The sequence below is a fragment of the Ceratotherium simum genome, chromosome 3, assembly GCF_057802395.1.
Source record: "Ceratotherium simum simum isolate JZ-2026a chromosome 3, ASM5780239v1, whole genome shotgun sequence".
Taxonomy (NCBI): Eukaryota; Metazoa; Chordata; class Mammalia; order Perissodactyla; family Rhinocerotidae; genus Ceratotherium; species Ceratotherium simum.
Genome location: NC_141902.1, coordinates 77,918,639 through 77,946,234, shown reverse-complemented (window position 1 = coordinate 77,946,234; position 27,596 = coordinate 77,918,639). Strand labels below are relative to the sequence as shown.

The 27,596-nt window shown below is 41.9% G+C and overlaps 1 long non-coding RNA gene across 1 annotated transcript in view; it reads left to right on the top strand.

The window, feature by feature from the left end:
* LOC147917658 (uncharacterized) overlaps positions 1-27,376 on the top strand; it is a 34,916-nt gene extending 7,540 nt beyond the window's left edge. Inside the window, exons 2-3 of the long non-coding RNA XR_015551739.1 lie at positions 11,183-11,416; positions 26,431-27,376. This is a non-coding gene — a long non-coding RNA (uncharacterized LOC147917658). The remainder of the gene's footprint in view (positions 1-11,182; positions 11,417-26,430) is intronic.
* The last annotated feature ends 220 nt before the right edge of the window (positions 27,377-27,596 follow it).

Below are 27,596 nucleotides of genomic sequence, written 5' to 3'. Positions count from 1 at the left end.
ATCAGCTCACAGTTCTGGGGTCGTGTGGCCAGCATGTCCCCACTGGGCAGTTTTATGTGGGTTGACAATGGCATGCCAGCTTGTTGGGCAGTGCGAGGCTTTATATATAGTCATGGTTTTTTTTCACTGTAGAGCTCTTATTAACTTTTCCCAGGTGGTTCAAAATATGGGAGGCTATTTTGGTAAGTGTCTGTAGGGCGCACATTTTCCTTCTCCCACAGACTCCAGTGTGGCTCAGCATGATGCCTGTGACAGGTCACTGGTGACCGTGGCAGGCTGACCCTGAAGCTTGTCCACACAATTGCTGGAGGACAAGGATCACAACTGAGAAGGCTCATTCTTGGGGCACGATGGATGGGGGCTGGGACGGGCCTGAGAGCCGCCCTGGCTCACTAAGGGACAGGGACCACTGGTCTTGGGGTATGATTTATTTACCACAAGGCCAGTGAAGCTTCAGCTCCATGGTTCCACACTTACAAGGACCTTTCCAAGACCTGAAACCTGATTTGGAACTTATAATTTTATATTCCTTTCCTTAAAGGGGTGGCCCCAAAGTATATAAGCTTTTGGGCCCCAATGCACCCCTGGGTACACCCCTGCCTGCCTCTCTGAGTGAGGGGACAACAGACTGGCCCACAGGGTGCTGATGTGGTGCAGGGTGGAGGACTAATGTAGGGCTGGCCTGGAGCACCGGGTGGGGATGGGGGTGGCCATTTCCATGGGATGGTGGGCGATGGGGGTGGGGGTGAGGATGGCGTGTTTTTTTCTTTGCTTAAAATTAGAAACAAACAAATGAACAAAAACCCCTAAACTAATATGTGCTCATTAGAACAAATTAGAAAGATATAGAAATATCCAAACTAAAAAGTGATTCCTTCTCTCTCTTTCCCCTCCAACCCTAGCCTCCAGCAGTAACCCCCGTTAACAGTTGGTGTGTGTCCTTCAGACATTTCCTACTGCTGCTTTAAACACACGCACTCTTGTAAAGAACTTTTTAAAAATGAAACTTCAGTGATATTTGTGGGCCTCTAGCATGGAACCATTGCACGGAGAGCTCCCTCACCCTTTCCCCAGCTGCGTGCTATTCCACTGTGTGGCTTCACCAGGAGTCATTGCGTCCTGGGTGTATTCCACGTGAAACCATGTCCTGGAAAGACATGGTTTTCTTCCCAATGGGCCTGAACTGGTGCCTGAAAGTTTTACTATTAAAGTCATTTCTTTGGGTTAAGGCTTTGCAGGTGGCCCTTAGAGTAAAAATACAACGGATGACGTGTTGGAGAGAAAAGGACTTTGGGTTTAGACATCCCTGAGTCAGCTCCCAGACTCTCCGCTTCTTATCTCTATGACCTTGGCCGTGTTGTTTAACTTTTCTGAGTCTTGATTATCTTGTCTGTAAGATGGGGTGCTTATAGGGATTAAATATGATTAAGTGTAAAAAACCTCGAGCCCGTTGCCTGGCAGAGATTGGCATTCAGTAAATAGTTTTCAAGTCTCCTAAATAAGCATCAACTGAATGAAGTGTAACAAGGGCAAGATTTCAGCTCCTCCCAAATCCCAGGATCTGTCACGTAGGGTGGGTGGACTTGAGAATACATTGTCTCTAATTCCGCCGTCCACAGCAGAGGAAGCAGGAGGCCAGCGGGATGGTGGGACTGAGACTGAGGTCCAGCCTGGCCAGCCGTCCCCAAGATCAGGGACGAACTGTGACGGAGAGGAAGGGAAGATTGGAACCCTTACCGATGTGCTTTTTTAGTCTTCTTTAAACTACACGTAGACATTTTACACACTACTTATAAAAGCTGTATTTCACAATAAAATATTTTAAAAGAATAAACAAAAGGAGGAGAGGGAAACGGAATCATGTAGCTGGGATCGGTAAGGGACACTGTGTTGAGACAGAGACCCCTCCCTCCAGAACTCACAGGTCAGTCATTGGCCCTAATGACGTTGGATGTAAATCTTGGTTTGTGTTTTTCCAAGGCTTTCTTTCACCAGTGTTCTCCCCCTCTGCCCTTCCCCACCCTAGTGGCCCTGGCAGACATTACAGTCCCTGAGGTACCAGGGGTGCCAACTACACGAGTCCTGACACCTCACAAGTCTAGGGCCTGGGCCTGTGTTCACACAGGCCACCAGTGGAGTGGGGCACCTTCCGGATCCTGGAAGGTCCTGGGAGAGGAAGCCAGGAGAACAGGGACCTAGAGGGGTGGGCCGCACCCTTCTAGCCTCAGCAAACCAGGTTGGACCCTGGGACAACAACAGAGAGGCCCCATAAACAGCACCTTCCCAACTTGCTCACCCTCCCAAGTGAGCCAGCCAGGCAACATTAGCCAAACCAGGACAGGGAGCTGGAGAGGGGCCCCAAGATCCTGGTTGCCATCCTCAGGTCCCCAGACAATCAGGGTGCGGCCCAGTGCCCATAAGAGAGGGGATCCCAGGACCAAGGTCGGCCTCCCTGTGCCCACCTGGCTGTCATGGGGAGTGTCCTCTCTTTTTCGGTGGTGCTCTCTGTCCTTTGCCACCCCTCTTCACTGATTTCGGAGTCTTACATTAGAGCAAGAAAAAGGGGTGTGGCAGGTATGGACTGGTCAGGTCCCTTTGCATATCAACATGTCCCTGGCTCCTGTCTTTTTAACAGAGGTGTTAAGAGTTGAACCCCATTAACCTGTAGGTCATGGAAGGCAATCAGTGTTGGGTCTCTTATTCCCTTGGATGAGGGCTTCTCTTTTCCCAGGTCCAGAATTTGCACAGACTCACGCATTCGTAAAGTGAAGGACGTCTTGGGAACATTTTCAATCAAAGCAAAAGAAAATTTTCTAAAAATATCTAGTGCTCCAAGTAAAAGGATTGTAAGTTAATAGAAAGTCTGCTTTGCTTTCTCTTAGCAGAATGAAGATGACTAGCCACTTAAAATGCCTGAGCATCATTCCATTTCTTGTACTTATCAGCTTTGCAAATGAGGTTGCAAAGAGCCAAACCAAACAAAATTCCAGACTTCTCCTAGAAAATAACCAATAAAACATAAACAATTACAGCAAACATATTCAACATTAGTTGGTGTTTCCAATTACATTTTCTGGGGCTTAAAATACACTGCAGAGAGTGGACAATTTATGCTACAAATATCACTGCAAATGCCATGAATTTACAGTGCTGATGGATAGTTTGCAAAATGATATTTGGTGAACATTTCTGAGGATAATCCTTTCCTAAAGTCAAACCTGTGTTATTTAAGTCTACTCCCAGAGAGGCTGGTTTCCCTTCCTAATTCCTCCCTAAATATTTAATTCAGACACAGCAAATTTGTCTCATCTTTACTCCCCCCTTCTTCATTTCTATCCCCTCCTTTATCCTCAGTTCCCATCCGTGGTAAACCCAGGAACAATTCCTGTAAATATTTTCATTCTTCTCTACCTCCCCACTATTTCTGCTGATTTTTGCTAATGTTTAAAAAAAGATATAATTTCTGGTAACAAAGGAAAATGTATTTGTTATAGAAAATTATTAAAGTAAAAGAAGAAGAGGAAATGTGCAAAGGAATAAACAAACATCACCCATATGGCCTTCTTCCTAAAATAACAGTGGATAGCATTTCAATGTATTCCTAAGCTTTTTCTCTGAATAGATTAGAAGTGTATGTGTGTATACAATGAAAAATATGATCATTCTGCACATTGTCATTATACATTCTTCTCTGTCATTTTAAAGTGACTACATCGCATTTCATCCTGTGGATGGACCGTGATTTTTGTGCCCAGTCCTCTATTTTGGACATTTGGATTTCTTCCCGAGTCTCACTGTAGTAAACAATGCTATGCGAGTTCTGGCTTACCTTCAGGATTATTTCCTTATGATGGATCCCTAGACGGGGAATTTCTGGACTTTGGCACATACAGCCGAACTGCCTTCCAGAAACCAGTTCCCACTGACACAGGCAGTGAGAGGGAATCTCGACCTCCCTTCACAGCCCTGTGTAGTATAATCTTTTCCCTGAGCTTTTAATTAATAGTTAAAATATCAGCTGATAAAAGTTTACAGGTATAAACCCCCTCCCCTTCCAAGAACTTCAGCATTTTCTAGGGCTTTCAGGAAGAGGCACACTCTCCACAAAGCAAAGCAATGGAGGTAAGATGCTAAGGAGCAACAGGCAAGGAGGCCGAGCCCTGGAGCTGGGGCCTCTCAGCAGATCCTGGGCACCTGCATTTAGAAGCTGGCCCCGAGGGAGGCTCCTTGTGGTGGAGCCAGGTGGTGGCCAGCTGACATGGGGCTTGTCCCCTCAGGGAGTCATCTCGGCAGCCCCTTGGTTGAGTACAGATCCACTCACCATCCCCACAGGACCCTGCCCAGCCAGCCTCAGCGGGAGAGGAGCTAGAGGCCCCAGGAAGCAGAGCCCCACGCCTGAGCTTAGCCACACGGGAGCTTACCTGCCTAGCAGTAGGGTGGGGAGGATGCAGCCAGGCCTCCTCCAGCCTCTCCAGCCTCCTCCTCGGCCCAGCAGGAAGCTGGCTGAGGAGGGCTCCCCCTTTAAGAGGAGAAGTCCTCATGAGGAGCATGTGAGCGGCTGTCCCAGGCCCTCATGATCCCGGTGAGGCAACGGCCCCGTGACCTCACTCCCAGGCCAGAAAAGGAAACCGGGGCCCCACGCCGTCAGGCTGCTCAGTGTGGCATCCCACAGAAGCAGCCTCGGGCTCTGAGAGAGATGGGCAAGCTAGAACTTTCCCTTTGAAGTGACCTTCCCCCCAGCCAGTCCTTCCTCTGCTGGAAATGTCAGCATGGTTTGCATAATTGAGACAATTGGACATAATCGTTCTTTCAGGAGCCCCTCATCAGGCGGGCAGTGCCCGGGCCCTGGGGAGCTGGGAGAAGGCGGCACATGGCACTAATCATCTCTAATCCTTTTCCAAATCATCTGAGGTTGGGCCAGAGGTCGAGGTGAACACTGCTGAGAATGCAGCGTGAGTCCACATGACTCTTGTCCCCGTCAGGGTGCTTCTGATCCCCACTGTCCCCCTCCACCCTCAGCTTACATGACTCGTATCCACAGTCACCCCAAAAACGCCACAGTGGGAGCTTTTTGGGTTTGCTGTGACAATGTGCGCGATTATTCCAGCTTTCGATGAAAAGCAGGAACGTAAAAACCCAAACCCTGAAATTCTCCTCTACACAACCCTCTGTGCATGGGGGTCGGGTCTCCCCACACACCTGTGAGTCTCCTGGCTGTGGGCTTCCTCCCTCCTCCACCTCACGGAGGAGCTGACAGAGATGCAGACAGGCTGGATGCAAGGGCAATTAGGGCTGTTTCCATTTTACAGATGAGGACACTGAGGCTTCTGAGTGGCTGACTTGCCCAGAGAGCAAGTGAGGTGGAGCGGGGTCATAACTAGCTCAGGCTGTCATGTTCTCCCCATAGAGCCCTGGGGAGGGGGGCGTGGTACAGCCTGAGCCTGGGACCATGCCCCCACCCCAAGCTGCAGGAGATCATACCTAGGCCAGGAGGATACCCAGGGAGCTCAGGGAGCCTCTGAACTCAGAGGTGGATGCAGGCTTGTGCATGTGGGCCAGGCCGTTTTCTGGGGAGGGATCTGCCCTTGGCTTTCGTCAGCTTCTCTCAGGTCTGTGCCCACCAAAAGTAGATAAACTAGTCCCAGTAGAGTGGGTGAATGGGAGGCGAAGCATGGCTTTCCCTGTGCTTTGCCGGAGCACACAGCCTGGGTTCAAGGCAGTGCCCGCCCAGCAGCAGCTCTGGGCAGCCGCAGCGTTGTTTTCCTTGTTCACTGTGGTCGGCTCTAGAGGCCTGAGTGACACATGGCTTTTAGCAGGAGTCCCTCCAGGGGGCAGACGGGATACTGCGAGTGGCAGTAGTTCTGATGGCACCAATTGAGGCAAAATTTTGGAGGCAGGACATTCCTGGGGCACTGGATATCAGCCTGGGAGAGGCCAGGGAGGCTCCACTCAGCAAGCGAGCATCCCCGCCTTCCCTCGGGAGGCACCTCATGTCCCCTTGTCTCTCTTTTGCGATGTTAGCTGCCTTCGATGGCCTAGAGCCAATGGTGATCTTCTAATTCTATCATTCCTTCTTCCTTTGTGAGCTGGAACTTATCTACAAAGGGAAACTTTCCCTGATCAAATTGGTTACCCTGAGGGGCAGTTCACATAGGGAAGGCAGAGTAATGAGTTTCCAGAGTAATGAGTTGGTTCCCTGGCATCACTCCAAGGTGACTAATGCATTCCTTTTGTTCAGAGTGTCAGTGTGAATTCATGTATCTAAACATACTTGATGCATCGCAATCCACAGCACTAACGTTTTTTACTATTGCTCGAATTGTCCCAATTTTGCCTGGGCTCCCAAATCCTTCTGGCATGACCCCAGGAGGCTCTGAGAACTTCCTTCCTGTCTAGAATGAAAAAATGTCTCGGGCTCATCTTGTACATTTCTTGCCCTAGACCTGGACTCACCATTTCTCCAAGGAGCCCTCGTTCCTTTCAGGGAAAATGGCATATGGAAACCAGTATCTGCTGCTGAATTGAATTGTTTCTAGGCCTTTTGATTGGGCAGAACTATGAGAACTATGAATTTTATATACATGTGTGTGCATACACATATATAATATACATATTGTATATACAATATACATAGACATATTGTATATAGTCTATAATATAATAATAATATATAGTATATGTATAAGAAAACGCATCATGAGTTCACACTGATAATTTCCAATTCAAATTTAGAAACAGGGATTATACTTAACTTCCTTGATTTTATATTTGTCTCTTTTCACTTATGTTGAGTCTTATTCCTAATGACACAATTTCTCTCTTGCTTTATTGACAGTATAGTCGCAGAGCAGCAATATCAATATTACTGTTAACAGTACAACAAATGAAAGCAGTTTAAAACATTATTTTGTCGTTCTTTTTGACCATAGGTATATCTTATTAGGGTTTTTAAATCATTTAAAATGATTCTTTTCTGTGTGGTTATTCTGCAAACTTGATACAAAATTAGGCTCACATTTTATTTCCTTTAGGTTTTTAGGAACTGGTATTTCAATTGAGTTTTGTTTTATAATTACATAAAACATTTGATTGTTGCAAGGTCACATCTGCAAACAAGATTTCTTCTGAAATGTCTAGCTACTGTATCTATCCCTCCTCCTAGTCCTTCCCTCCCACAAGTAAACTTTAAGAAATGACGCTTCAGTATTTCCACTTTTAAATACTAGTGTGTGTGTGTGTGTGTGTGTGTGTGTATGTGTGTACATTTGTTATCCCCTCCTCTTTCTCTCATAAGTGGAAGAGGACGTTACAAACTTTTTCGCACCTAGCTTTTTGCACATTAACTTCTCCACTTTTCCTGGGGATTTCTTAGCCACTCTTCATTCCTTTTTTGCAGCTGTGCAGCCCAAATCCTTGGGCGAATGCATGAAAGTTGATTCAACCATATGGATGCGGGTAGTTTTCAGTCTTTACAAATCGCACAGCAACAAAAAGCCTTGCCACACATCCTTCTGCACTTTGCCAATAATCTCTAGGCTAGGCGCCTAGAAGTGAGATTGCTGGCATTATGGGTAAATGAGTATGTAATTTTGCTAACATTGCAAAATTCCCCTCCAAAAAGGTCATACCGTTTTGCATTTCCACCAGCGTTTTATGAGAGTTCTTGTTTCCCCACAGTCTCATCTACAGAATATGTTGTTACACTTTTGGATTTTTGCCAATCTAAGAAATGGTGTCTCAGTATAGTTTTGATCTATAGTTTTCTTGTGATGCCCTTGTCTGGTTTGTGTAACAGGGTAATATCAGCTTCACAGAATGAGTGGGGAAATGTTCCCCCTCTTCTGTTTTCTGTAAGAGCTGGTGAAGGATTGGTATTAATTCTTTTTTACAAGTTTGGTAGAATTTACCAGTGAAACCATCTAAGCCTGGGGTTTTCTTTGTGGGAAGTTTTAAATTTAATAGTTCAATCTCTATACTTTTTATAGATTGTTCAGATTTTTCTATTTCTTCTTGAGTCAGTTTCAATAATTTGTGTCATTCCAGGAATTTGTCCATTACATCTGGATTTACAGTTCACTGGCATGCAGTTGTTCATGGTATTCTCTTATAATCCTTTTTATTTCTAGAAGATCAGAAGTGGTATCCCCTCTTTCATTCTTGATTTTAGTAATTTTAGTCTTCTCTCTTTTTTTCTTGGTCAGTCTAGTTTAAGGTTTATCAATGTTGTTGATCTTTTCAGAAATCCAACTTTTGGTTTCATTGATTTCTTCTATTGTTTTTCTAGTCTATTTTATTTCTTTCCACTCTAGTCTTATTTCCTTTTTTTCTGCTTGATTTGAATTTAGTTTGTTCTTCTTTTTCTAGTTTTGTAAAGAGGAAGGTTAGATTATTTAATGCTTTCATTATTAATATACGTGTCTTTGGCTATCAATTTCTCTCTGAGCATTGCTTTAGCTGCGTCCCATAAGTTTTGGCATGTTGTGTTTTCATTTTTGTTCATCTTAAAGTAATTTCTAATTTTTTGTGTGACTTCTTCTTTATCCCATTGGTTACTTAGGAGTATAGTCACGGGCCACATCATGACTTTTCAGTCAATGATGGACCACATACGTGATGGTGGTCTTGTAAGATTAGTAACATATAGCCTAGGTGTGTGCTATACCATCTAGGTTTGTGTAAGTACACTCTATGGTGTTTGCAGAAGGACAAAATCACCTAATAATACATTTCTCAGAATGTATCCCCATCGTTAATTGACGCATGACTGTATGTAATTTAATGTCCAAGTATTGGTGAATTTCTCAAGTTTCTTTCTGTTATTGATTTCTGATTTAATTCCACTGTGGTTGGAGAACATACTTTGTATGATTTCAATCCTTTAAGCTTATTCAGGCTTGTTTAATGGCCTAGCATATGGTCTATCCTGGAGAATGTTCCACGTGAACTTGAGAAGAATGTGTATTCTCTTGTTGGGTGGAGTGTTCTATTAGATGCCTGTAGGTCAATGTAGTTTTAATTTGCATTTATCTTACTATGAGTGAGGCTGGGCATCTTGTCATGTTTAAGGGCCATCTGCATTTCTGTTTCTGTGAACTTTCAACATCTCCTGCTCATTTTTTAATGGGGTCTTTATTTTTAAAGCTTATTTATATATATTAAAGATGGCAAACTTGTGATAAAGTGGCAAGTATTTTCCCTCAGTGTGTCATTCATCTTTTAACTTTTCTTACTTGCCTTGGCCTCTTGCTTCCTTGTTATCCATAGTTCATTCAATTCAATTCACCATTGACATCACCTCTTCTATGCAGTGCAAAGATGTGGGAATGACTTTCAAGGTTTGCAGGCTAGTGGGGGAGATGGCGCCTACACAAACACATTTGAAGTACAAGTAAGAATATAGGAAGCATTCTAATCAGGTTTGCCAAGTAATAGGAAAGTATAAAGGGAGAGAAAACTTATCAGAAGAAAGGGGAGGGGAGTGTTTCAACTGGGAATGTAGTTTGACTGGGATTCCAAGTGGCAGATTTGAGGAAAGGAGGCACTTTAGGCAAAGAGCTGGAGTAGGATACAGCAGGGCCTCAGGCAGGCCAGGAGACCTGTGAGCTGGAGCACGATTCCCAGGGACAGGTGATGGGCAGGGAAAGGGGAAGACCAGGCTGGGAGTGGAGGACAGGGTGGGAGAGACCTGGAGAGTAGCAAGGGCTTGGGCTAGCACTGGCCAAGCAAAAGGTATGTGAATCCTGACCTGGAAGCCCTGTTCCAAATTCCTTCCTTCTCAAAGTCTTAATTGAGGTAGGACTTGTACTTGTGCAACAAGCTACATTGCTCCTGGGATTGGCTGCAGAGGTGAGCTTCCACTTCCCTTATTTCTGATTTATTTACATACATTTTAAAACAAGATAGAGTTGACTTATGAATGACTCAATTGGCAGAATCTCTGAAATAAAGAGGCTGATGTAGGAGATTAAAAAAACATGTTTGCTTTGTAAATTAAACTCATATTTCATTCAACAATGCCTCTGTGAATGAAGAAGGCTAGAGAGGAATTTAAAATCTTTGGTGTTGTTATCAAAGACAATCATAAAAGTAAATAAATGGATAACTAGATTAGGCAAAGACCTGCAGGTCTATCAATACTTTTGAACACCATAAACTCTGCCTCCATTTTTCTGTAAATCCTTCACTGACTGACAGAAAAACAAAGTAGGTTTTTCCACTTGGGGGAAACAAGATCCTCAAACATTTGGAATGCAGGCCTTGGAAGCTCCCCTCTCTGTCTGAAGGGCAGAGGGTCTTCCTGGTGAGCCTCTGGGGCCGAGTTGGCCGAAATATACTGGTCATTCTCCAAAGGATTCCTGGCCCCATCAATAGTTGAATATTGGCAGCAACCTTGTCACACCACCCTTCTCCACTGCACACAGCTCCAGGCAAGCAAGAGCTGAACAAGCCTCCATCGCTGGTCATTCTGCAATGGAGGACACAGACTCCAGAGAACCAACCATGGAGGTATCAACAGGAGGATTCCAGCTGGACAACGGCTTCCTGTCTGAGGATGAGAGCTTTCTCCTCATTTTTTCTCTTTTCTCCTCTTTTTTATTTATTTAGTTTTGCTTCTCAGTGGGTTATGTTGCAATGTTGCAGATGATGTGTGCTGGGATAATAAGCACATGGGTGAAAAACATGCCAAACATTTAATATTTTTTAGTTTCCAGAATAATCTCTACAATGCAAATAAGGCCAGTGACTTTGCAGTGGACATAATCATGTCGAAGTTTTATAAAAGTCTTACAATGGTATGAATGGCAAGAACTGGTGTGGCCATGTGGGTCAGCCTGGGCAAAGGAGGGCAGTGTGCCTGGTGGTGCTGAGGGCTGGCCTGGTCATGGCTGGAACTTCTGGAAGTTCCAAGGAGAGAGTGCTATCTGAGCTGATTTTTTTTTCCTGACATTTTGTTAATTCACAAGTCCACCAACCACATGTAAGAAGCCCCAATGCGTCGCTGTGCTGGAATCTGTAACCGTCTGAATTCAATGTCCTGCCCTCTGGTGGGATCTAATGGGAGACTTCCAAATTCCAAACACCCAGAGAATGCTTCTTAAATCTTCACTCTGGAGCAATGGCGAATCGCCCAAAATATGGGTCCAATTATATGAAAGTCAATTTGACCTTTTCTTCCTTTAAGATGTCTGTGTTCCTGAGAAGAAATGTGGGCGGGAACCGTGGCAAGAAGTTATTTCGCCTCCGTCTGACTTTGTTTATAGCAGCTGACTGCATAAGAAGAGCAGGATGGCTGGGAGATGGAAGGATGAGCACGAGCGGCACAAAGCCAGCTGTGCCTTCTCGCAGATCGGCACTGAAAGATGCATTACAGTGCGTGAATGTTCTACACACCGCTCTCCCCTTTGTCACCTGCCAGGTGAGTTATTTACATCTCATGCATCATGCCTCAGTGGAGAGGGAGAGCTCCTTATGGTTTTCAAGATAATCTCCTACCAGTCTCATCTCTTTTGAGTAGCATTTCATAGCTACTAAAATTTGTATTTTACTTAACTTGGTTGCAATAATCCATAAAGCAAAAAATGCGTCTAAAACAAAAATTTAGATGCATCCAGTAAATCTCAGTGAAGGTTTAAGCAAAAAGTTCTGGGAACAGAGTACTCTCGTTACTTGAATCTTTTGTTTCAACTAGCAGAAAGACTTTGAATTTTAATCTTTTGATAAAAGTCTTCTGAAAAGTCTCTGAAAAACAGGCCAAGGCAGGGCTGCTAAAGAGAGAGGCGGCAGTGTGAGCATCCAAAGCTTCTGACAGGTGAGGGCCAGCTCTGCAGAGGGTGGAAAGAGCAGGGGAGATTCTGCCATTCTACTTTTTTTTTTTTAATTTTAATAGAACTTATTTTTAAAAACAGCTTCAGATTTACAGAAAAATTGAGAAGCTAGTATAGAGAATTCCCATATATCCTGCACGCTTCTATTATTAACATCTTATTATGGTACATTTATACTATAATATAAATGTATTTATGTGGTGTATATTACTATGGTAGCATGTATACTAGGGTATAGTGTTATAATTAATGAGCCAATGTTGATATATGATCATTAACTAAAGACTATACTTTATTCAGATTTCCTTAGTTTTTATCTAATGTCCTTTTTCTGTTCTAAGGTCCCATATTACATTTATTTTTTTCCAGCTTTAGTGAGATGTAATTGACACATAACACTGTAAGTTTAAGGTGTACAACGTGTTTATTTGATACATTTATAAGTTTCAAAATGATTACCACCATGGTGTTAGCTACCACCTCCATCTTGTTACATAGTTACCATTTCTTTTTTGTGGTGAGAACATTTATGATCTCCTCTCTTAGCAACATTCAAGTACATGATACATACCTATTATTAGTTATAATCACCATGCTGTGCGTTAGATTCCCAAACTTGTTAATCTTATAACTGGAAGTTTGTATCCTTTGACCAACATCTCATTTCCTCCACCCCCTAACCCTTGGTGACCATCCCTCTACTCTCTATTTCTCCAAGAGTCTGAAAGAGTTTAACTTTTTACCACTCTGCATATAAGTGATCTCACACAGTATTTGTCTTTCTCTGTCTGACTTATTTCGCTGAGCATAATGCCCTCCCTCGAGTTCCATCCAAATTATTGCAAATGGCAGGATGTTCTTCTTTCTCAGGGCTGAGTCATTCTACTTTTTAAAGTTCATTATTTCTTTCCCAGTTGGTTCAGAAAGCAAGCAAACAACAAACTTCCTGATTAAAGTGATTGTTAGCAATTAGTTCCCAATTTTCCCTAGTCCTGGGAAACTTTAGCTGAGGTTTCCCTTTCCTGTCATGCCCAGTTCCTTCCTCCCAAGGGGCCAATTAAACTTTTTTTTTCCTTAAGTCACTTGGATGAAGAGGAGTATTCTCTGCTTTGAGGGGTCCCTAACTCAGAGATGCTGCTCCTTTTAGAATTGGGTCTACTCGGGAGCAATGTTCTCTCAACTTCTCAATTGCACTCCTCAGAGCTTGGACATTCTCAAAAAATGATCCCCCGTGAACTAATTTGGACAACTCTGCATACTGTATTTTACTCTTGGAGATTCACAGTGCATATTGGGATAGGAACGGCTCTGAAATATCCTGCAATGAAGAAACCTCTTTACTCTTACGTAACTTAGCACTTCCCTGACTCATTTGATCCTGGAATCCCCCTTTTCTTCTGAAATATCTCTGAATATCTCTCAGATTCAAAGTGGCACAAAGAAGGATTTGGGAAGCCCCACCCTCAGGTAACCAGGAGCTTAACCATCTGAGGGGCTGATGACTGTTCTGTGTTGAGATGAACTGCCTCCCTGAGGTCCCATTTGAAGGTCTGGAGAAGGGCCCCTGACAGTGCCTACTGAAACCTCCCTTGGCTTTGGTGAGATTGGATCATCTCTTAACGTGGGTTCTGTCAGATTCGCTCCCATGGGGACTCACTGTTGCCCATCTGCTCCAGTCGGGGAATGGTACCTGATAGAACTGATTGTCCCGGCTAAGTCAGCAGGAAGAGGAGGAGAGACAAGCAGCCCTGCCCCTGCCCTCTCAGACTCCAGGGAGAGCCTTTGCCTCCTGAGCACCCTCCCTCGCCCCGCCGAGGCAAGATGTGGAGAAAACCAGGGTCAGGAGGCACTTTGGTGACTGTCCTGTGGCTGCGGGACTGAGGGCTCTCTGAAGGGACACTGGTTGTGCTTAGCATTCTGTGCAAACCTAGCCTCGGTGGGTCTACTCCCAACCCCGTCAAACCAGCCGACTCTGCCCTTTCCCACGCAGAGGTCTTCAAACATGCCCTTCTTCCCTCCTGCTCTATCCTGGCCTTTGATATCTTACCCAGCACATTTGTTAAGCTTGGGCCCTGCTTTCTGTGCCCAACTCATGCTCCACGTGCGGGCAGCATCTCCATCAGGAGTCCTTCCTGGAAGGGCTAGCCTGGGGACTGTGGCCTTTCTTGGCTCCCACTGCACCTTCCATCCAAGCACCTGACACCTCTGGTGAGAACAACTCTGCACAGGCCTGTGCTCCCTGCTGGAAGTGACCTCCTCCCTCCAGGACATCATCATCGTGCAGGAGTCCCCGTGGGCCTGCTAGGTGTTTAGCTGAGTGTTAAATGCCCTGCAGGGCTCCCTGCAGCTGCCCACTTCCTATGTGGCTGTGCTCTGGGCTCCTAGCTTGCTATGCTCTCCAGCCTCTGCATTTGTTGCAGCCCCTCTGCAGGCTCTGCTCCAGCTTAGCTCTTGGAGTTTCCACCCACACCTAGCTGCCTTGCTGCCAAAGCTCTTCCAAGACCTCTGCCCCATGCCATTGCCTCTGCTCTACTGTGGGCCACCTGGCTCTCTCAGCTGCCCTCTCCTGCCTCCAGGCCCCCATTTCTGCCACCCCCCACCCCCACGAGCTGCTGACACAGGCCTGGGGTATTCCCCGTTCCTGCTGAAAGGTCAAGACCTTTCCCCTGCCTGTGTTGCACCCATCTTGCAGGGCGACTTAAGACATGCAGACTAAATGAGGACCAACCCCAATCTGCAGGTTCAATGGCATCAAATTAATGTCTTTCTTTTGTTTTTAAAGAATGCAAACAAAAATTCTTTTTATTTGTAATTAATTTTCAATAATCTATATATCCTTGTGGTTCAAACATCTTAAAAGCATAATCAGGTTTGTGGTGAAGTCTGCCTTTTACACCTGGCAGTTATCTTCACAGTTTCCAGACCTCCAAAATCAGTAACACCTGTTTTGCTTTGTTTTGTTACCGTCTAAAGAGTTTCACGGATGTGCAGGCAAACATGAGTACAGGTTCAGAATGGAAATGTTTCTGAGGGGTCTGCTCCACCACTCTGGGAACCACTGCCCTGGTGTCAGGTCATCTTTGGGCACGGGGAAGTGGGAAGTTGCCTGATGGCAGTGATTTGGGAAACTGTAGGGGATGGGCTAGATTCTAACCAGGAAACAGAAGGGAGGAAGGATGAAGAGAAGCAGGTGGCTTCCTAAGATGTGTTCAAATAGCCCTGAGATTTCTTTATAATGAATTATAGTTCCCTCCTTCTCTTTGTCCCAATCTCAGAATAGCTAATAATAGCCAATATTTTTTTTACACTTCTATAAAGCACTCTAAACTAAATAACACCTTTTTTTAAAAAATTTTTTATTGTGGTAAAATATACATAACATAAACTTTATAATTTTAACCATTCTTAAGTGTACAGGTCAATGATATTAAGTACATTGATATTGTTGAGCACCTATCACCACCTCCATCTCCAGAATTTCATCATCCCAATTAGAAACTCTGTATTCATTAAACACTAACTCCTCATTTCCCCCTCCCTCCAGCTTCTGGCAACCTCTATTCTACTTGCCGTCTCTATGAATTTGACTGCTTTATGTATGTCATACAGGTGGAATCATACACTATTTGTCCTTTTGTGACAGGCATATTTCACTCAGCATAATGTCCTCAAGGTTCATCGATGTTGTAGCATATGTCAGAATTTCCCTCCTTTTTAAGGCTGAGTAATATTCCATTGCTTGTATATACCACAATTTGCTTATTCATTCATTCATTGAAGGACATTTGGGTTGTTTCCATCTTTTGGGTATTGTGAATAATGCTGCTATGTACATGGGTGTACCAATGTCTGTCCAAATCCCTGCATTCAATTGTTTTGTGTATCCACCCAGAAGTGGAATTGATGGATCAAATGATGATTCTATGTTTAATTTCTTGAGGAACTGCCATTTAGTTTTCCACAGCTGCTATACCATTTTATATTCCCACAAGCAATGCACAAGGGTTCCAATTTCTCCACATCCATACCCATGTTTGTTGTTCTCTGTTTTTTTTCCCCCAATATATAATAGCCATCATAATGGGTGTGAAGTGGAAATTAACTCTTAATACTCACAACAACATTATGAGGGAGGTACTGTATCTCCATTTTACACACCAGACACAGTAGGGCACTGTGAGACTAAGCAGCTTGTTTAAGGTATCACAGCCAGTAAATGGCAGCTCCAGAATAGGAATTGGAGCAGTTAGGCTCCAGAGCTGTGCTCTCAGACAATCTGTCACACTGGTTGCTGGGCATACCAGCATCACTCTGGATTTACCCTTGCTCTGTCCCTTGATAGCTTCCTTGATAGACATTTAGCCTGAATTTGCCTGTAGAGTTTTAAAATATTGAAGGAATAGGAATGGATAGATCCTTTCCTGTGGTGGAAACTTTTCTCCTCGCTGCTGAGCAGAATCCTCAGACTCTCAGGCCATGATGGCGGCATGGTAAATTCCCTGTGCTTGGGTTGGGACCTTAAAGAGCTACTGTCTGGGAATATAGGTGAGTAAACCAGCTTGCACAGGAACTGTGGCTCAGCTTAGAGTTATATGGGTGAAAATCTCAATTCTTACAACTGAATTAAGGTGATCCTAGATTGCTAAGGCACCAAGGTTCTTGAAAGACAAAAATAAAAATCCTCTCTGGAGGAATATAAATCATCTTAAGTCTCAAATTATTTATACAAACAATTTGTCAAATACAATTTATGACACACAAGTAAAGATAATCAGACACTTTGGGACACAAGACAACGTGAAAAAGAACTAGCAGAAACAGTAGACAATAGAAAAAGACCTCCAGGGATTCCATGTATTGGAATTACCAGACATAGACTTTAATGCAATAATACTTACATGACCAAGGAGATAGAAGACAAAGTTGAAAAGTTTTACAGAAAGCTTAGAACTATAAAAAGTACCTTAACAGCTTTGAAAAACAGCCAACTAGAAATTATAGAACTGAAAAAATCCAATAACTGAAGTTAAGAATCCAGTGGATTGGATTAACAACATATTAGACCAGTTGAAGAGAGTATTAGTGAAACTGAAGCCAAATTAAAAGAAATTATCCAGAATGGAGTAGGAGAAAGAAAAGTAAGAAAAACATGGAAAAGAAGGTAAATGGCAATGAAAAGCTCTAGCAGTGTGTTTTTGGAATTCCAAAAGGAGTAGAGAGAAAATGGAGTGGAAACAACATCTGAAAAGTTAATGGCTGAGAATTTTCCATACTGATGAAAGATATTAACCCGCAATTTAAGAATCCAAATCAACTCCAAGCAGAATAAATACAAAGAAATACACATCTAGACATACAATAGTGAAATTGCTGTAAGACAAAGAGAAAATATTAAGAGCTTGGAGAGAAAAAACAGATTACCTTCAATAGAGCAGACAGCTACTAAAAAGGCAGCTGATTTCTCAACAGAAATAGTGAAAGTTGGAAGATAATGAAATGATGTATTCAAAGTTCTGAGAGGAAACAATTGCCAACCTAGAATTTTATGCCCAGCAAAAATATCCTTCAACAACAAAGAGGAAATAGAGATATTTCCAAGCAAACAATAAGAGAGAGTTCATCGATAACAGGCACACATTAAAAGAATTGCAAAGGGGGGCCGGCCTGGTGGCGCAAGCGGTTAAGTGCGCACGCTCTGCTGCGGCGGCCCGGGGTTCGCTGGTTCGGATCCCGGGCACGCACCAACGCACTGCTTGGCAAGCCATGCTGTGGTGGCATCCCATATAAAGTGGAGGAAGATGGGCACAGATGTTAGCCCAGGACCCGTCTTCCTCAGCAAAAAAAAAAAAAAAAAGAGGAGGATTGGCGGATGTTAGCACAGGGCTGATCTCCTCACAAAAAAAAAAAAAAAAAAAAAAAGAATTGCAAAGGGCTTTCTTCAGGAAGAGGTAAAAATATCACAGATGGATGTATGGAGCAGAAAAGAATAAAGAACAATGAAAATAGTAAATGTGTGTGTACATATTCATGGATTTCAACTATATAAAATAATAACAATACTATTTTATGGGATTTTAAACAAATATAAAATTTAAATACTTTACAATAACTTCTAGTTTCTGCTTGAACATGTAACGATTTTGGAAGTCATCACTCCCATTCTCACAACAAGAAAAATCTTCTTAAATCTATCAGAGAATTGAAAACATAGGACTTGACACCCAGAAAACCAGAGAGACAAGCAAATTCAGAGAATCACAGCTTACTGGGAGCCAGGAATGGGTAGGAAAACTTAAACTGTAATTGACAAATTATGGGAAGCTGACTATGAACTAGCTTGAGAGTTAAAAACTCCAGGGGGGCCCAGTCTTAGGGAGGCCCTCACAATTTTGTGAGTATTACCCCAAGAGTCCCACCAGGTTCTCACAGTAAAGATCAGAGAAAAGTCCCTTCAGGCTTCTGGCATGAAGGAGGAGGGGGAAAGTATCAATTTTGAAATACACCCAGAGCCTTCTGTTCTCCATCTGGCCACAGGGAAACTACTTTATCAGAGCCTAACCAATGTAGGGGAAGGGAAATACCCAACTCCATCCCCCTCTAGTCTTCTCATCTCATGTAAGTGGGAGAAAAAAGCTGAGAAGCACTTGTGAAGGTCAGAGCCCAGGGGCACAGGCTCACTAAAAGACTGAGACCTGATCATAGGATGGTAGAATGCTTCTCTACCGCCCCTCCCCCCTCACTACCACCACAACAGGGCTCCTATATAGTAACAGGGGCTTACAGCTGAAAGAACTGCAAGGCTCAGACTCAACTTAAGGAGTTTCAAGAGAACTCAAAGACAACAGGGAGACACTAGAGGAAAGCCTCAGACACCTACATCTACAGTAAACAGTAAACACAGTGTAACTCCCAGCCAGACAAACATAAACCCTCCAACTAAAGTACTATTTACCTCAGTTCTTATTATCCAATACATCATGTCTGGCTTTCAACAAACAATTACAAGGCATGCTACAAGGCAAGAAAAAACACATTCTGAAGAGACAAAGCAAGCAACAGAACCAGACTCAGATATGGCAGAGATTTTGGAATCATCAGACTAGGAATTTAAAATAATTATGATTAATATACTAAGGGCTCCAATGGAAAAAATAGACAACATGCAAAAACAGATGAGTAATGTAAGCAGAGAGATGGAAACTCTAAAAATAAATCAAAAGGAAATCAAATCAGATCAAAAGCACTGTAACAGCAATGAACAATGCCTTTGATGGGCTCACCAGTAGACTGGACATGGCCGAGAAAAGAATCAGTGAGTTTAAGATGTCAATAGAAACTTCCAAAACTGAAATGCAAAGAGAAAAAAGAATGAAAAATAAAAGGAACGTAATATCCAAGAATTGTGGAACAATGACAAAAGGTGTAACATATACGTAATAGGAATACCAGAAGAAGAAAGAGAGAAAGGAGCAGAAGAAATATTTGAAGTAATAATGGCTATTTTCCAAAATTAATGACAGACATCAAACCACAAATTCAGGAACCTTGGAGAACACCAAACACAATAAACACCAAAAAATTAACACCTAGGGATATCATATTCAAACTGCAGAAAGACAAAGACAAAGAGAAAATCTTGAAAGAAGCAAGAGAACAAAAAAACCTTATCTATAGAGGAAGAAGCATAAGAATCACATCAGAATTCACGTCAGAGACTACATAAGCAAAAAGAGAGTGGAGTGAAATGTTTAAAGTGCTGAAAGAAACAAACCAATAACCTAGAATTCTATATCCAGAGAAATCATCCTATAGAAGTGGAGAAATGAAGATTTTCTCAGACAGAAATTGAAGGAATTTGTCACCAGTAGATCTACCTTACAAAAAATGATAAAAGAAGTTCTTCAAAAGAAGGAAAAGATATAGATCATCAACTCAGATCTAAGTAAAGAAAGGAAGAGTGTTAGAGAAGTTGTAAATAAAAATAAAATAAACCTTTTATTTTTCTTCTTATTAATTGATCTAATAGATAACTCTTTAAAATAATAATAGCAACAATGTATTGGGTGATTATAGTTTATAAATAAGTGAAATGAATGACTGTAATGTTATAAGGGATGGGAGGGAGGAAGTGGGAATATTCTGTTATAAGGTACTTGCACTACCCATGAAGTGGTATAGTGTTAGTAGAAAGTGGATTTAGATTAGTTGCAAATGTATACTACAAATGTCAGAGCAATCACTAAGGACACTTAATAAAAAAGTATCATTGATAAACTAAGAGAAGAGAGAAAATTGAATCATATAAAATGCTCAATCAAAACCAGAGAAAGCAGAAAAAAAGAGAAGATCAAAAAGACACAAAGGACAAATGTAATGAATAGAAAAGTTACAAATATGGTAGATATTAATCCAATTACATCAATAATCACTTAAATGTGGATGGTCAAAATATACCAATTAAAAGACAAAGATTGTCAGAGTGGCTAATAAAAACAAGACCCAACTATATGCTGTCTGTGAGAAACCCACTTTAAATGTAAAGATACAGATAAATTAAAAGTAAAAATATGGGGAAAGATATACCATGCTAACAGTAATCAAGAGAGCTGGTGTAGCTATATTAATTCCAGACAAAGCAGACTTCAGGAAAAGGAAACTTACCAGAGATAAAGAGGGCTTTACATAATGATAAAGGGGTTGATTCTCCATAACAATCCCTAATGTGTATACACCTAACAACAGAGCATCAAAATACATGAGGCAAAAACTAATAGAAATTCAAGGAGAAAGAGACAAATCTGCTACTGTAGTTGGAGACTTCAAAAGACTGCCATCAGTAATTTACAGATCCAATGGGCAGAAAATAAATAAGAATACAGTTGAGCTGAACAGCACCATTAATAAACTGGATCTAATTAACATTTATAGAATACTTCATCTAACAACAGCAGAATAAGCATTTTTCTCAAGCTCACATGTAGCATTTACCAAGATAGACCACATTTTGGGACATAAAACACACCTCAACAAATTTAAAAGAATAGAAATCAGACAAAGTATGTTCTCAGACCACAGCGGAATTAAACTAGAAATCAATAATAGAAACACAGCTGGAAAATCCCCAAATACTTGGGGATTAAACAACACACAGATCAAAGAAGAAATCTCAAGAGAAATTTAAAAATATTTTGAGCTAAATAAAAATACAATCTAATCAAAATTTATGTGATGCAGTGAAAGCAGTGAAATTTATAGCCTTTGCTATATATATTAAAAAGAAGGAATATCTAAAATTAATAGTCTAAGCTTCCAGATTAGAAAACTAGAGAAAGAAGAACAAATTAAATCAAATGCAAGAAAATAAATAAAAAAGAGCAGAAATCAATGAAATTAAAAATAGGAAATCAATAGAGAAAATAAATGAAATCAAAAACTGGTTCTTTGAAAAGATTAATAAAATTGATAAACCTCTAGCCAGCCTAACCAAGAAAAAAAGAGAGAAGACACAGTTACTAACATCAAATATTAAATAGAAGCCACCTTTACTGATCCCATGGACATTAAAAGGATAATAAAGGACTACTATTAACAACTTTATGCCCACAAATTTGATAACTTAGATGAAATGAACCAATTCCTTGAAAGACACAATCTACAAAAACTCATATAAGAGAAAATAGATAATCTGAATAAGCTCATATCTACTAAAGAAATTGAGTCAATAATTAATAAGCTGACAATACAGAAAGCACCAGGAAACTAGATATTTTCACTGGTGAATTATACAGCACATTTAAGGGAGAAAATATACCAATTCTTACAATCTCTTCCAGAAAATAGAAGCAAAGGGAACACTACCTAACTTATTCTATGAGGCCAGTATTATCCTAATACCAAAGCCAGACAAAGACATTACCAGAAAAGAAAACAACAGACCACTGTCTCTCATGAACATAGATGCAATAATTCCTCAACAAAATATTCGCAAATTGAATCCAATAATGTATAAAAAGAGTTATACCCCATGACTAAGTGGGATTTATTCCAGGTATGCAAGGCTGACTCAACATTAAAAAATCAATTAATGTCATCCATGACTTCAACAGGCTAAAGAAGAAAAATCACATGATCGTATTAATAGATGCAGAAAAAGCATTTGACAAAATCCAACACCCATAAATCATAAAAACTCTTAACAAACTAGGAATGGAGGAGAACTTCCTCAGCCTGATAAAGAACAATTACAAAAACCTTACAGCTAGCGTCATACTTAATGGTGAGACACCAGAAGCTTTTCTGCTAAAATCAGGAACATGGCAAGGATGTCCCTTCTCAGCACTTGTTTTCAACATTGTACTGGAAATTATAGCTAATGCAATAGATAATAAAAATAAGTAAAAGGTATACGAATTGGAAAGGAAGAAATAAAACTGTCTTTGCTCACAGACGGCATGATGGTCTATGTAGAAAATCCCAAAGAATTGACAAAAAACCCTGTTGGAACCAATAAGCGACAACAGCAAGGTTGCAGAATACAAGGTTAATAGATAAAAATCAATTACTTTTCTATATACCAGCAATGAACAGTTGGAATTTGGAATGAAAAACAAATACCATTTATATCAGCACCAAAAAAATGAAGTACTTAGTCATAAATCTAAGAAAATATGTATAAGATTGATATGAGGAAAACTACAAAATTCTGATGAAAGAAATCAAAGATCTAAATAAGTGGAGAGAGAATCCACGTTAATGGATAGGAAAATTAAGAGGAAAATTAAATTCTCTTAAGATGCCAGTTCTTTCAAACTTGTTCTATAGATTTAATGCAATTCCAATCAAAATCCCAAAAAGTAAGTTACTTTTTGGATATTAACAAACTGATTCTAAAGTTTATACAGAAAGGCAAAAGACCAAAATCTCCAACACAGTTTGACACTACTTGACGTCAAGACTTATTATAATGCTATAATAATTAAGACAGTGTGGTATTGATGAAAAAATAGACAAACAGATCAATGGAACAGAATTGAGAGCCCAGAAATAGATCCACACAAATATAGTAAACTGATCTTTGACAAAGGAGCAAAGGCAATACAGTGGAGAAAGTATAGTATTTTCAGCAAGTGGTGCTGGAACAATTGGACATCCACATGCAAATAAATAAATCTGGACACTGGCCTTCCACCTTTCACCAAAACTAACTCAAAATGGATCACAGTTCTAAATGTAAAACACAAAATTATAAAACTTCTAGAAGATAGCATAGGAGAAAATCTAGGTGACCTTGGGTTTGGTGATGACTATAGATACAGTACCAAAATAATGATCTATGAAAGAAAATGTTGATAAGTTGGACTTTATTAAAATGAAAACTTCTACTCTGTGAAAGACACTATTAAGAGAATGGAAAAAGAAACCAGAGGCTGGAAGAAAATATTTACAAAACACATATCTAATAAAGGGCTTATATCTAAAATATACATAGAACTCTTAAAACTCAACACTAAGAAAACAAATAATCCAATTTAAAAAATGGAGAAGGGATCTGGACACCTCACCAAAGAAGATAAACAAATGGTGAATAAACGTATGAAAAGATGCTTAACACAATCTGGTATCAGGAATAGCAGGAATTTCAAATTAAAACAACAATGAGATACCATTGCATACCTATTACGATGGCTAAAATCCAACACAACTGACAATACCAAATGCTAGGAAGAATGCAGAGCAACTGAAACTTTTATTTATCGCTAGTCAGAATGCCACTTTGGAAGACAGTTTGTCAGCTTCTTACAAAGCTAAACATAGTCTTACTATATGATCCAGCAATCGAGTTCCTAAATATTTACCCAAATGAATTCAAATCTTATATCCACACAAAAACCTGCACACACATGTTGACAGCAGCTTTATTCATAATTGCTAAAACTTGAAGCAAGCAAGATGTCCTTCAATAGGTAAATGAATAGACAAACTGTGGTACATCCAGACAATGGAATATTATTTAGTGCTAAAAAGAAATCAATCCATGAAAGGACATGGAAGAACCTAAAATGCATATCGCTAAGTGAAAGAAGCCAATCTGAAAAGGCTACATACTGTATGATTCCAACTATACGGCATTCTGGAAAAGGCAAAACTATGGAGACATTAAAAACATCACTGGATTCCAGGGGTCTGGGCGGGCATGGGAGGGAGGCATAGATGGAATACAGAGGTTTTTAAGGGCAGTGAAATATTCCATATGATACTGTAATGGTGGATACATAACATTATGTATTTGTCAAAACTCATAGAATGTACAACACATAGAGTGAACCCTAATGTCAGCTATGGATTTGGTTAATAACAATGTATCAATTTTGGCTCATCAATTATAACAAATGTACTGTACAATGCAAAATGTTAATAACTGGGAAAATTGTGAGAGAGGAGCGAGGAATTGTATAGGAACTTTCTGTATTATATGCTCAATTTTCTGTAAACCTAAAACTGCTCTAAAAAATAAATTCTAGTAATTAAAAAAATACATGACAACAATAGCCTATAAGTTGAGGGGGGTAAGTGGAATTAGAATTCTAAGATCTTTGCATTGACTAGAAAGAGGGTAAAATTTCTAATTAACACTACACTTCAGTAAGAATGCCTGCTGTAATCCCAGGCAAACAGTGAAAGTGTAGGAAAAGTGTGTGTGATTTCCAGGCCAATAGAGAGGAAAAACATAACAATAAAAATATTCAATCAATCTAAAAGAAGGCATAAAAGGAGAGAAAAAGGGACATAGAACAGGTGGAACAAATAGAAAACACATAGTAAGTCGGTAGATTTAAATAACCATGTCAGAACTTATATATAAATGCTCTGGATAAAAGACCATGCTTTATAAAAGAAAAACCTACCATGTTCTATTTGCAGGAGACTCACCTAAAATATAAGGATATAGCGAGCTTGAAACCAAAAGGATGGGAAAAAAACCATAACTAATCTCAGGCAAAGCAGACCTTAAGTCAAAAAGAATGATTAAGATAAAGAGAAAAGATAATGAGAAAAGGTTCAATTCACCAGGGAGTTATCAGAATTCTAAATGTGTATGCCCCTAATAACATAGCTTCAAAATATACAAAACAAAAATTGGCAGAATCACAAGAAGAAATCACAGTGAGAGATTTAACCACATCCTTCTTAGTCATCACTAATAAAACAAAAATAAAAAATGATACATATTTGGACAATGTAATTAAAAAAACTGATTGAAGAGACATTCACAGAAGACTTCATCTTCATCTAACAACTTGTAGGAAGCCATTGCAAAATGCATGTAGGGGTGTGTTGCTCTCTCTTGTGGATACCTCTTGCGAGCAACACACGTGTACACAGGACTCAGGGTTTCAGTACATATTCCCTTCTCTCCCTCCCCACCCGTCATCCTTCAGAACTCTCTCACCCTTGGCGGGGTTAGAAGTATCTATGGTTCCTTACTATGGGTCCAGGTCCCAGGAGATGGGAGCCAGGACCTGGGAGGAGAGAGCTGATGCTGGCAGTATGGGCAGGATGAACTGCTGGAAGATTTTTATCAGGCGTTAACCAGAGGAGAAATGGCTTGATTTTCAAAGCACTTTACAAATGCATTAGTCTTGTGGTCCTCACAACAGTCACAGAAATTAGTGGAAAGGCTGCCATCATCCCCATTTCTCAGATGGAGAAATCGAGGTGTTAAGCAATTTGCCCATGGAGCAGGTGTGTGAGGGTGCCAGGCTGAAGCCCTGGGTTTTCCCACTCCTGGGAACACCTCCTGGGTTTCTGGATGATTCCTGATGGTGACAGCGGAGAATGGGCCATTGCAAATCATGTCTCACAGACATACATACAGTTACTGTATGTTTCTGAGTCTCTGCCACTCAGGGCCTCCTGTGGGCAGCTGCCATCTGGGTGCAACTCGGAGCTGCCAAAGGCCTCCCAGTCCCCAGGGGCAGATGGCCTTTGGTTTAGCAGAAAAGCATCTTAATAGCCGATTTTCTGTGGAAGGCAGGATTTTTGAGGAGCAGGGCTCATACAAGAGAATTCAGAACAAAGTCAAACAATGCAGTTCCACAAGAGAAAGTTGGTGGAAAGGGGTTGGGGGCTGGTGGGAGACGGGCCAGAGCTCTACAGCAGCCAGGACAGGGAGATGGCGATGCTAACCTTCGTTTTAGTCTCACAATTTTTCCTAAACCTTCCCTTCGACCTGACCTTGTTTAACTGCCTTGGCTGAGGGTTGTTTGGGGAGTCGTAAAGGGTTCAGTTCCACACTTGGGTAGGGATAGGGTGGTGATTAGGGAGACCTAAGGGAACTTCGGAGGCTCTAGGGGAAGGGGTGGGCATGGAGAATTTACAGGAACAAGCAGTGATGTGGAACGGGAGTACCAGGGAATCTCAGACATCTTGGGGCAGACACTGGCCTCCCTGGATAAGGGAAATGAACAAATTCAGTCTAAATGTTAAAAGAAAGCGATGCCTGGGTGGCTGGAAGCTACCCCCCCACTGTGGCTGGTGGTCAATGTCTGGCATCAGTCTCTATCCTATGAGGAAGGAAGGGTGGCATTCTTTCCTCTGTTTTCAGATGAGGAGGCTCGGATCCAAGGAGGTGGTGACTTGGCGTACATCTCACAGCTGGTCCACGGCAAGGCCAGGACTGAAGCTGGACCTTTATCACCCAGGTCTTTGACTGTAGACTCTGACCTGCTCCTTCCCTCCCCACTCTGCAGTCCAGTGTGTCAACCAGGGCAGACAGGAGGGAGGGCTTCCCTCCTCCCCACGAGCTCCAGAATGTGTCCACCAAGAATGGAGACCATCTCACCATTGGAGGGACCAAGCCTGCTGCTGCCCAGGAGTGATATTTACAATATTCAACAATCCACATCAACATTAATCAATATTCAAAAGTGAGACAATTGTGGGACCAAAACAGCTAATAGCATCACCATCTCGCTGTCCTGGGCTGCCCCCAGCTGGCTGCCCCAGAAGTCTGACCCTCTCCTCCTCCATCTCTCTCCTCTTGCTCTTGTGGATCTGCATTGTTTGTCTTTGTTCCAAATACTCCCATCTGAGTCCTGCTCCTCAGTACCAATGAACCGTAAAGGATGCCAGCTGCTGTCACCTGGCTGGGCCGCTCAGGTGCCTACCTGTGGTACACTCCTCATTTCACTAGGCAGATGCCCTACACTGCCTCTGAGCCTCAGGAGTTTGGTGCCATTCTTATTTTGGCTCCCTTCCTGCCCACAATGGGGGGAGGGTGGTGCTGGACAAAGATGACTGGCCTGTGCCAGGGCTTCTCTGCTTCCAGAGCCATGGATCTGCCCGCATCACTGATGAGCACAGGTGGATGTGTAGAAGGCAGCCTCCCCTCCCCAAGCCCCACTCTAGACAGGATCCAGGCTCAAGATGGAAGCCAGGGGTGGCTTCATGGGCATGCAACCCATGTGCTCACATGGGGCCCACCCTCAGAAGGGCTCTGCGCTTGGTCTTATGCTCTGCTGTTGCCATCCTGAAATACATAACAGTTTTTGAACGAAGGACTGGCGTTTTTATTTTGCACTGGACACAGCAAATCTTGTAGCTGATCCTGATGAAAGCTCCTCCGGATTCAGACAAATGCAGTCTGCGTCCAGAGCTGGTGGCCCCCAGGCCACTTGTGTGGCGGCCTCCTCGGGTGCTAGCAGGAGTGAAAAGACATGCTGCAGGACACGCACAAGCCAAAACCGGGCTCAGGGGCCTCAGTCACGGAGG